The sequence below is a fragment of the Mesoplodon densirostris genome, chromosome 4, assembly GCF_025265405.1.
Source record: "Mesoplodon densirostris isolate mMesDen1 chromosome 4, mMesDen1 primary haplotype, whole genome shotgun sequence".
Classification (NCBI taxonomy): Eukaryota; Metazoa; Chordata; class Mammalia; order Artiodactyla; family Ziphiidae; genus Mesoplodon; species Mesoplodon densirostris.
Genome location: NC_082664.1, coordinates 182,683,648 through 182,694,203, shown reverse-complemented (window position 1 = coordinate 182,694,203; position 10,556 = coordinate 182,683,648). Strand labels below are relative to the sequence as shown.

The 10,556-nt window shown below is 45.1% G+C and overlaps 1 long non-coding RNA gene across 2 annotated transcripts; it reads right to left on the bottom strand.

Moving 5' to 3' along the window:
• Window positions 1-3,445: 3,445 nt before the first annotated feature.
• On the bottom strand, window positions 3,446-10,535 carry LOC132487753 (uncharacterized). 2 transcript variants are annotated; one of them, XR_009531680.1, is made up of 4 exons: window positions 10,450-10,535; window positions 8,102-8,210; window positions 6,124-6,444; window positions 3,446-3,661 (listed from the first exon to the last, which is right to left on the bottom strand). It is a non-coding gene; the product is annotated as an uncharacterized LOC132487753 (long non-coding RNA). The 2 variants fall into 2 exon arrangements; XR_009531679.1 differs by lacking the exon at window positions 10,450-10,535 and adding an exon at window positions 8,373-8,493.
• Window positions 10,536-10,556: the final 21 nt, after the last annotated feature.

Genomic DNA, 10,556 nt, shown 5'->3' with positions numbered 1-10,556 from the left:
GTCATGGCTTCTGCCCTTCCTGGATTCCTGTCCCCTGTGGGGATCATGGCAGCTGCAGATCTCCGGAAATCGCTGCCGTTGTGTGTCTGAGTGGATGCGGAGCTGTGTCCATCAGCGCTACCCCTGCTATGACACACTCACACGTGAGGTGAGGCACGATCCACCTGGGAACGTTTAAAAGCCAGGCCACATAGCCAGGCTGGCTCTTCTGAATGTCCAGGCCAGAGAATCTGGCTCAAGACACACAAAGAGGACTTGAACTTGAAATTGCCGAAACTTTCAGTGAGTTTTTTCTTTTCCTTGTTTTTGGCCGCGCTGAGCGGCTTCTGGGACCTTAGTTCCCCGACCAGGGATTGAACCCGGGCCCTTGGCAGTGACAGAGTGGAGTCCTAACCACTGGACAGCCAGGGAATTCCTTCAGTGAGTTTATCATATGGTCACATTAGGTTCATCTTGGCCAGTTGCCTGCTTGGTGCCCTCCCACTGAATTCGGAAGAAAAGGGTGAAAGGTCGGTGCAGTAATGTCCTAGCCACAGGTACACTATGTGGTAATATCCAAAAGAAAAGTCATGCAAATTGACCCCCATCAGGGATGCTTCAGAGTACACTTGATTTAGACTCAGATAGCTATTTTGTCCACAGTACTTTTGTCAAGATTTCTAACACGTTTCTCCATTCTGTCGTCATTGGGTTAAAACTACTTTTCTAAATCCTGAAAGCTAGTTCTTTTACTGCCCTCTTCTCTCCCTCTCTCTCTCTTTCTCTGTCTGTCTCTCTCTCTCTCTCTCTCTCACACACACACACACACACACATACACACACACACACACACACATGGAGCCACATGCTCAGATTAAGCTCTGAGCCTTCCTTTACATTTTACAGTAGGTAAGAGTCCTCTCATTAAAGTGTTCTCTTGGGATCTTGTGGTATCTGGGACCCCTGGCAGAATCAAGGTAGCTCTAAGTATCCTGCCTTGCACAGTCTTTTAACTAAATTCATTATGATATTTCAGTAGCTTTAGTTAAAACCTTTGTTTTAACTTAAAAGTGCAATGCTCTTTGAGATACCATTCTCTTGTCTGCAGAGCAGGAAGGAAGGAAGGAAATCACAGTCTTGCCTTTCAATTAAGAGGCTAAGTGGAACAGTCCCTACAATCTGCTAATCACCTAATATCTCTGTAACGTTTTTCCTACCACAAGCAAATGAATCCCGGCAGGCCTCAGAGATCTTGTAGGTTCAGTTCCAGACCACCTCAGTAAACTGAAGATAGAAACAAAGCAAGTCACACAAATTGTTTTGTTTCCCAACGCATATATAAGTCATGTTTACACGTCTCTTAAGAGTGCAATAGCATTATGTGTAAAAAAAGTACATACATTAATTAAACATTTTATTATTAAAAATACTAACCATCATCTGAGCCTCCAGTGAGTTGTAATAACAAAGATCACTGATCACAGATCGCCATCACAAATATAATAATGAAAAATTTAGAAATACTGTGAGAATTATCAAAATGTGACACAGAGACACGAAGTCAGCAAATGTTGTTGGGAAAATGGCACCGATAGACTTGCTCAATGCAGGGTTGCCACAAACCTTCCATTTGTAAAAAACACAATATTTGGGAAACACATTAAAGCAAAATGCACTAAAATGACGGCTGCCTGAAGAGAAAGAAGTTTCTCCCTTGGTTCTCAACAAATGAGGGGCTGTGCTCAGCAGTTACATTTAGTCCCCAGAACTTGAAGACACTGGGAGCTCTTGTTGAGACTGTGTGATGGCCAGGAGTTTCCATCTCTCTCACTCACTCTCATGGGAGCCCCAGGAAAGGCGCAGCCTTCAACATTTATAACAGCTAACATTTACGGAACGTTGACTCTGTCCTGAATGCTTTCATAAAAGATCTCATTTGGTCCGTGTAACCACAGTGTGGTTTGTTATCCTGTAAGGAAACTGAGGCTCAGAGAACAAAGTGATTTCCCTAAAGACACCCAATCAATAACTGGCAGTCTGAAGACCCAACCCAAACCCTCAGGTTATGTCACCGCCTGACAAGCAGGGGAATTGGGACGCGTGTCACTGTGGACGCATCCGCTCCCCACACCGGGCAGCCAGTGGCTTTGTAAGTAAAGAGATCTACAGGGCAAGTGAAGAAGCATTACTAAGAGGACCTGTCAGTAGCAAGTTAATTCCAGGATATGTTGCAAACCGTGGCTCTTAAACTTTGCTGCTCATTTGAACCAAGGAACTTATGTAAAACGCAGATTTCTGAGCCCCAACTCTGGATTCCTAGCCAATGACAGCTACTCACTTCTTTTTTTTCAAATGGCCCATTACTTTAATAAAATCAGATGGTGACATTTTCAGCCTTAATGGTTTCTGTTGTGAATGGTAGTTGTCATCAGGTATCTTGTCATTTAGAAGCTTACAATCTGGTGTGATGAAGGAGGCCTTTGTGTGTGTAGGTTCTGCAGGAAGCATGTGCTTATTTTGAGATCTTAGTAAAAATAGTGTCTCTACTATAGCGTGGAATACAAAGTGTAGCACACAACCTAGAAAATGGGAATGCTCAATAAATATACTTTACTAAGTAGCAGTGGGAGTTAACTGTGCACTAAAGATGTTTCATGGCCTTTCATTTAAATGTCATGTAAGTTTTTATGATACTAACCTCTGGTCAGCCAACTCTATTAGAAAGAAGAGAGCATTTTGTTTTCCCAAAGCACTGATGTACTGGCATCTGTGGGGCTCCTTCTTATTTTCTTTATATTAAAGTTTCAAACCTACATCTAAGAAAACCTATCTGTCTTTTAACTTTTTTTTTTTTGCGTTATGTGGGCCTCTCACTGCTGTGGCCTCTCCCGTTGCGGAGCACAGGCTCCGGACGCGCAGGCTCAGCGGCCATGGCTCACGAGCCCAGCCTCTCCGCGGCACGTGGAATCTTCCCAGACCGGGGCACGAACCCGTGTCCCCTGCATCGGCAGGCGGACTCTCAACCACTGCGCCACCAGGGAAGCCCTGTCTTTTAACTTTTAAATATATTCCCTTAAACATAGGTATTAAGACCTTAAAATCTAGAGATGATCATACTAAGTGAAGTTAGCCAGACAAAGGTAAATATCATATGATGACGCCTATATGTGGACTCTTACAAAAAACAAAAGCAACACAAATGAACTTACTTACAAAACAGAAATAGACCCATGGACATAGAAAACAAACTTACAGTTATCAAAGGGTAAAGCGGGGGGATAAATTAAGAGTTTAGGATTAACATATACACACTACTATATATAAAATAGATAAACAACAAGGACCTAGTATACAGCACAGGGAACTATATTCAATATCTTATAATAACCTATAATGGAAAAGAATCTGAAAAAGAATATATATATATGTATACACATATATGTATATGTATTACATAACTGAATAACTGTGCCATATACCTGAAACTAACACAACATTGTAAATCAACTCGACTTCAATTTAAAAACAGACCTTAAAATTGTACATCAAATGGCTGAAAGTCAGATTCGCCCTCCAGCAGTTGCTTCAACATTAGACTATTTAGTCCTCATATTCCTCATTCTGTTACCATCTCTGTTTCCATGTGCTGGTGCCCTGTTCACGCCACAGTTCATTAGGGAAGCTGGGGAAAGTAGAAGTAAAAGTAAATTAATAATTATAATGGAACAATTTATTGTGAGTTCGCAGCAGAGAATCAGTAACCAGGAAATGTTCTACATTTTAAATTAACCTTTCCACATACAAAATCCATCATAACCTCATATGTAGATTTGCCCACTGATAAGCAGGTGGGCCCTGACCACAAATCAGGCAGTGTTCTCTGGAAAAGATATTAGTTTTGCTTATGAATAGCATCTGTTCCAAGAATGTATAATATTATGGCTCCAGCGTATGCTGTGTAGAGAGGAGAAAAAATAGGGGTGGATTTAATACTACATCTGTGACTAGTTAGTTATGGTAACCTTCAGGTATTTGGTGGTTTCAGCAAAAGTTCTAATACACATTCCAGGCATCAAGAACTATAGCGAAGACTGTAAAAATATTGAGACAAAGAATTAATGCATTCACTAGTTTGAGAAAACTAGAAAGTACATACAGCTCCCTATTGACTTGAAGATTTCACTCAATTCATCCTCTCCCAGGGAGGTTTGCTGTGGGCTCCCACGTGGGGACAGAGGCTGTGGCCCAGGCAGATGCTGAGATTAGGGGCGACTTATCAGTGGTGACCCCGAGCAATGGACTAAGTTTCCAGTTATCCAGGGGACAGTGGGTGACAAAGGAAATATTGCAGGAGTTAAGGTGTTTCCCAGGAGCTCACTAACTATCATCCTAGCCAAATGAGACACTGGGTTTGGACTCTTACTGTTATTTTTAAACCACTGCTGACGAAAAGCTGACTTTCACTAATGATTGATTTTCTTTTCTCAGACTTACGCTTCATGTCTATTAGATGCTTTCTACAAACCACTAATTATTCTCCTTGACTCTCTTATTTGCATGTTTTACATTATTTGCTTTTAGAAAATTTAATTTTTGTGGGATGACACCAAATGGCATGCAATGTGATATATCTATATCTATATCTATTGATATAGTGGATCAATCAATCACCTGGGTACTTAAGAGACTAATAAACAAAGGAACAGTAGGCTGGGTTTAAGACAGAACACGGAAATAGCAGAAGTAAAACTCAAAACAAACTGAAAACCAATAGACCAGAAATTTGAGAAAACCTAGGCACTTTCTGAAACTGTTGGTCATTTTTTCTTCATTGACGCTCAGCCCTCTGCTCATTGATTTTACCCTGTTCATATGGTGAGGAATTATAACTCAGGATTTGCACAATGTGAGTTTAGGTGGCCATTTTCAGAGATATTCAGAGATATTCAACAATTCAGTTCAACCCTATGGAGCTGGGTGTGGTAAACAGAGGGATTGATTTGGGTCTTAATTTATAAAGGAGAGTGAGTGACAACTCAGAGAGGTCAGTGCCTTTGACAGAAAAGTTTAATGTCCCTCACAGATCACCTAGAAAGGAGAGGCACGCCACGGCATGCAGGGCCATGGGGGGAAGCACCAGTGTCCACCGGGGTCCAGAAAGGAGTGATGGGAAAGCAGAGGCCACAGCTTTTACTGGGGTCTCTGTGGGTAAGGCAAGACAGGGCTGGGAGACAGCTTGGGATTGGCTGGTTTGAATGACTCTGGTGGGCTCTGGGACATCAGGGCTGTCCCTTGTTGTCTGGGTTGATTTAGGGCATGGAAAACATTGGCTTGGCGTGTGAGGGTTAGATAAGGAGGCTGTTTACAGCGTGGACTCCAGATCACGGAAGAGTTATAAACAACGGAGGCCAGTGCTTTGGCCCTGTGATTAATGGATGACAAACAGATAAATATGGGACCTAAGAAAACACAGTTAGGACAGGGTTGAGCCTATCCCTTCCATCAGGAACTCAGAATCCAGTAGCTGAACTAAATATGTAGGCTACACAGCAAATCCAGGTATATCATGATAAATGCTATCCTAGCAGCTTAAGCCAAATGCTGTGGGAGTTTTATGAAGGCAAACAAGCAAAGATGTGGAAAGATTTCTTATATGGGGGATTTATAGTCTCTTCAGCACTCGACTTGAATCACTCCTTCAGAATCATCCAACCCTGGTAATGAATCCACGGAAGAGCTTAAGTCAAGGCCTAGCCAAGTGCCTGGCACACAACGAACGTGAAACGAAAGGAAGGTCTTACCTCTCCCCACTTTGGTGTCCTTTTGCATGCTAGCCATCACCTACTCAATAAAAGCCTGATATCTTATTCTCTCCCCTGATAGAAGCTTTTTTTTTTTTTTTTTTTTTTGCAATTAATGTTGATAACCAACTTGTTTCATAGTTGTTCACGTATCTCCCTTTTTTTTTTTTAAACTTTATTTTATTATTTTGGCCATGCCACCCGGCTTACAGGATAGTAGTTCCCTGACCAGGGATCAAACCCGTGCCCCCTGCAGTGGAAGCACAGAGTCTTAACCACTGGACCGCCAGGGAAGTCCCTCCCATTTTTTAACTTAAAAGTCACACAGGGTTAAAGAAAATACTTAGTTTTGGTTGCTTCTCAATCAGCTGGTGTGAGATGTCGGCAGAAGAGGCCAGAGTGCCTGTGCCTGTGTCTGGACACTGCGGTGCTGGCCTACGTCACTGTCCTCCTAAAGCCACATCTGTATCTCCCATGTCCCAGGTGCTCCCAGCCAGCCACTGTCATTCCCTGGAGGACAGGAAAATTGCGTTTTCCTTATGAATCTGGCAAAGACTTGTAGACCGCAGTCCGGGAGATGCTTGGAGTGAACTGCATCTCTGCTCCAGGGGCAGGTGGCAGGGCTCGGGAGGGAGGCCGAGAGGCTTTCCCACAAGTGCGTGGCCTGATGGAGGAGAAAGTGGACAAAGAGAAAACAATGAAAAATAATTTTTCTCATGCAATAACCATGCAGATTCAATCTCCTTAGAGTGAAGGTTTAGGACTGAAATACATTGGTCATCCTTTTTCTTAATCCCCAGGGTTGTCAAATTTCTGTTGGGGGTGGTGCCCAGTCTTCTAAGTCTGCAGTTAACAGACACCTAATGCACTTTATTCCCCCAGGGCATCCGCCAGCATCATGTAATGATGACGATGGCTGCTGTTCTGTGAATGTTTATTATGTGCCAATCATTCCGTTAGGCCCTCGGCACACTGGTGCTGTTTCTTGTGCTCTCTCCCTGCTTCTCAAACCCTCTAGTGTATGCGAATTATCTGGGCATTCACTGAAAGTACAGGTTCCAGGCTTTCAACTGCAGCAACTGGAAATTCTGATTGTGTCCAATGAGGCCCAGGAATCTGGCTTTCAGGCAAACCCCCCAGTTGATCTGGAAGTAAGCGGTCCAGGGAGTACACTTGGGAAAACAGATTTCTAGTTCTTGGTTAAAACTAATAATGCAGTTCTTGGTTAAAACTAATAATGCAGCATAGCATCTGAATTAATAGAAACTATGTCGAGGTCTAAAAACAAGTTTTCTTAGCACCTGTTGCCATAAAACCCTTTCTAGTTTTCGTGTAACTATTATTGTCTGACTTTCTAGAACAAGCCAACAAGAGGGACTTCAAGATCTTATCGAGAACATTAATCTTTTTAGAAAACGAGAACTGGTAGTGTTTTTACAGACTGAGAAAAACATCAAAAAATAGTAAGTTAAAAGAAACCTTGTGGTAGGTCATCACCGAGGCCCTAAAGCAAGGACGGGGTGGGGTGGGTTTCTAGGTCCTTATAAAAGCAGCAAGTCAAAGGAACAAGGGTTTTGTCCTCTTTATTATTTTTTTCCTTAAGAAGGCCGTTAAGCATTCTCTCTCTGGTCATCGCACATCTGCCCTGATGACTCAATAATCCAGTTCCTTCCTGAGTCTGTGAAATCTCTTCTCCAGGACTCGGAGAGAGGCGGAGACGCGCGGGCATCCGGGGCTGGATCCTGGCACAGGGTCCCCCTCAGGGTTGCTTTAAACCACATTTTTTGTTTTCTCACAATTGCATAAGCAGTAGATAGATTTTTTCCCCCCTGTGTTTAAATCTCCCAAAATCAAGTAGATGAGAGAGAGAGGGAGTTAAGTTACACCAAACTGAGAGTGGGAGGTGACGGGGGGAGGGAAAGGGGTTCTCTCTGCGGTCAAAATAAAACCTGTGCAGGTGCTTTCTGAGTTACAGAGACCTGTCTTTTTTTCTAAAAACAATAACAAACATACGTATACACATATACGTGCGTGTGTATATAAAAGGCAGAAGACCACATATACGCACATGGTTACACAGCTGGTTCGCACATCTGTCCACCACCCCTGGTCTATGTACTGGTGACCAGTGTGGGAAATGGGCGCAATGGAATTTCCTCCCCAGCTTTTACCTTCATCTGGGGAAACACCATGCTCCCGCTCACCTCTGTTTTCTTCCGTTTATAATTCAGACACCCGCCCCTCATACTCATGTGCCTTTTCTATCTTGCCCTCCTCCCTCTTCACAGCGGTGTCCCCACATCTGCAGAAAAGTCTCCCACCTTCTTCCTTGCTTCCCGCTGCCCCATCCTCCTTTTTTCATTCCGCTTGTTCTTCTGAAACGGCCTGAGTCATGGCTGTGATTAGAGCAGGGCCAGTGATGTGTCTGTGCTGGAGAAAGAGGGAAGGCAAACATTCTGAAGGAGGCTGTCATGATGAAGAGGCAGTGTCAGGAAACCACAGGCATCTTGGAAATCGTGAAGTCATTTTCTCCGGCATCTCCAATATCGCGGTCTCGGTACCTCCCTCTAATGAAAGCTGCCTTTACCCTACCTTTCTGCTCCATCCGTTTCTTTCTGAAGAAGCTTTATGTGGGTTGGTTGAGTTTGTTTCTCCCATTGCTTCAGCGTTGTCTTCTGCTGCAACTACACAGCATTTCAGCTACATTAGGAAGGTTCCGTGGGGCTGACCCAGAAACCCGACAATATAACGTTGTTCTATGGGGAACCGTGTCCTGATCTCAATGCGCTGGTTGATAAATGATCTTGCGGGAACATCTGGCTTCGTGTGTGTGCATATGTGTACTGCTGGGCACATGTAGATGTTTCCACACCCCAAAAAAGTTATTTCATTGTGTTGACAAATTGAGGACAAATGGGACTGGTGTGTCATTGAAGCCGTCTATCCCTGAGAGATGCTTTTTTTTTTTTTTTTTTTTTTTTTTTTTTCCTTTTTGCGGTATGCGGGCCTCTCACTGTTGTGGCCTCTCCCGTTGCGGAGCACAGGCTCCGGATGCGCAGGCCCAGCGGCCATGGCTCACGGGCCCAGCCGCTCCGCGGCATATGGGATCCTCCCAGATCGGGGCACGAACCCGTATCCCCTGCATCGGCAGGCGGACTCTCAACCACTGCGCCACCAGGGAGGCCCCTGAGAGATGCTTTTATAACAAGAAGTAATGTCACCGCTGTATATAACTGCGATTTCCCAGAAAAGCCTCTACATTTTATTTTCTTTGCTTTCTTCTCATCTTATTTTCCCAGCCCGGAGATGATCGCCTTCCTCTTTGCCTAAGTGCAACCTAGCAGGCCTTCAGGGTGCTCCCCGCAAAGCCTTCCCACAGAGCACTATTAGGACAGGTGTTAGTGGTAGGAGCTAACATTTCTGCATTCTTACCATGTGCCAGCTGAGTGCTAAAAAGGCATTATCTCACTTAACTCTCATGGCTTCCCTACGAGGTGAGCACTGTCGTCGTCCCTATCTCAACAGACAAGAAATGGAGGCTCACGGAAGTGAAGTGACACATCTAGAAAGTGGCAGAAGCGCCCAAGATAAGGACCCAAGCCGTCTGCCCCTTGAGCCCCTGGTCATGCAGTGTGCTCCCATCTCCCAGTCCTGGTTTCCTCGGATGCACTATGGATAATGCACGATACAGCCCTTGATCATATTCTCTTTCTTTCCCAGCACTGGTGTGCTTGGCGTTTTTTTTTTTCTCTCTCGTAGACTGCACACTCCTTGTGATTAGGGTTCAGAATGAGAGTCTTGGGCCAGAGTCTGAGATTTGCTAACTGTGGTGCCTCCCCGAGACCCACCATCTCAGAGGACGATGGTGAGGATTAAAAGCAAATAATGCATTTGAAGGGCTCAGACTGGGGCCGCCCGTGGTGAGAGTACAAACGACTTTAGATATTATTGGTATGATGGCAACGAGCAGAGCCCGAAATCCATAGTGGGGCTGAACGTTTCCCTAAAAATTCGTTCTGCAGGGGTCCCAGGCTGCTCCGCCCACCCATCTTTGCCTCAGTGAAATTGACTTAGCCAATACCCTCTCCCTCTCTGTGACTCATCAGCAAAGTTGAACACTTTGTCTTTTCTCTGCCCTCCAAAGTACAAGGACTTTTGCCGCCGCAGAACTGGCAGCAGCCTGATCACTGCTTCAAGAGAGGTGGAGGGGGCTGGAAGCAGGTAAATGCTCATCCCGCTGAGCTCCACCTCCTCCTGGCTTCAGTTTCCTCATCTGTCAGACAGGAGACAGGACGGAGCCGCTGACCCGTAAGGGCTCTGGCAGCCTCCAGCGAAGACTCTCAGGGGTCTGCTTTTAAAGAAGCAGATCCCAACACTAAGCTGTGGTCAACTGTCTTCTGCTCTTCACGCCTTTCCTGCGTGCCTGTTTTTGTGAAAGTGTGTGTGTATGAGTGTGTTTGTGTGCACTTGTGTGTGGCTGTATGTGTGTGTGTGCATCTGTGTGTGAATATATGTGTGTGCATCTCTGCGTGGCTCTGTGTGTGAGTGGATACGTATTTGTGTGTGTGTGTGTGTGTGTGTGTGTGTGTGTGTGTATGTGGACATTCGCACAGGGTTGAAGCAGCCCAAACCAAAGGGACAGGAAAGAGAGGGGAGGGTGGCCGCTCACCTGTGCCTTCGGCGGGGCAGGAGGAGGCCTGAGCCCTCGGCTCTGCGTCCACCGCTCGGGTGCCGCCCTCCGGCCGGAGACCAGAGCCCGGAGGCCGCCTGGCGGGC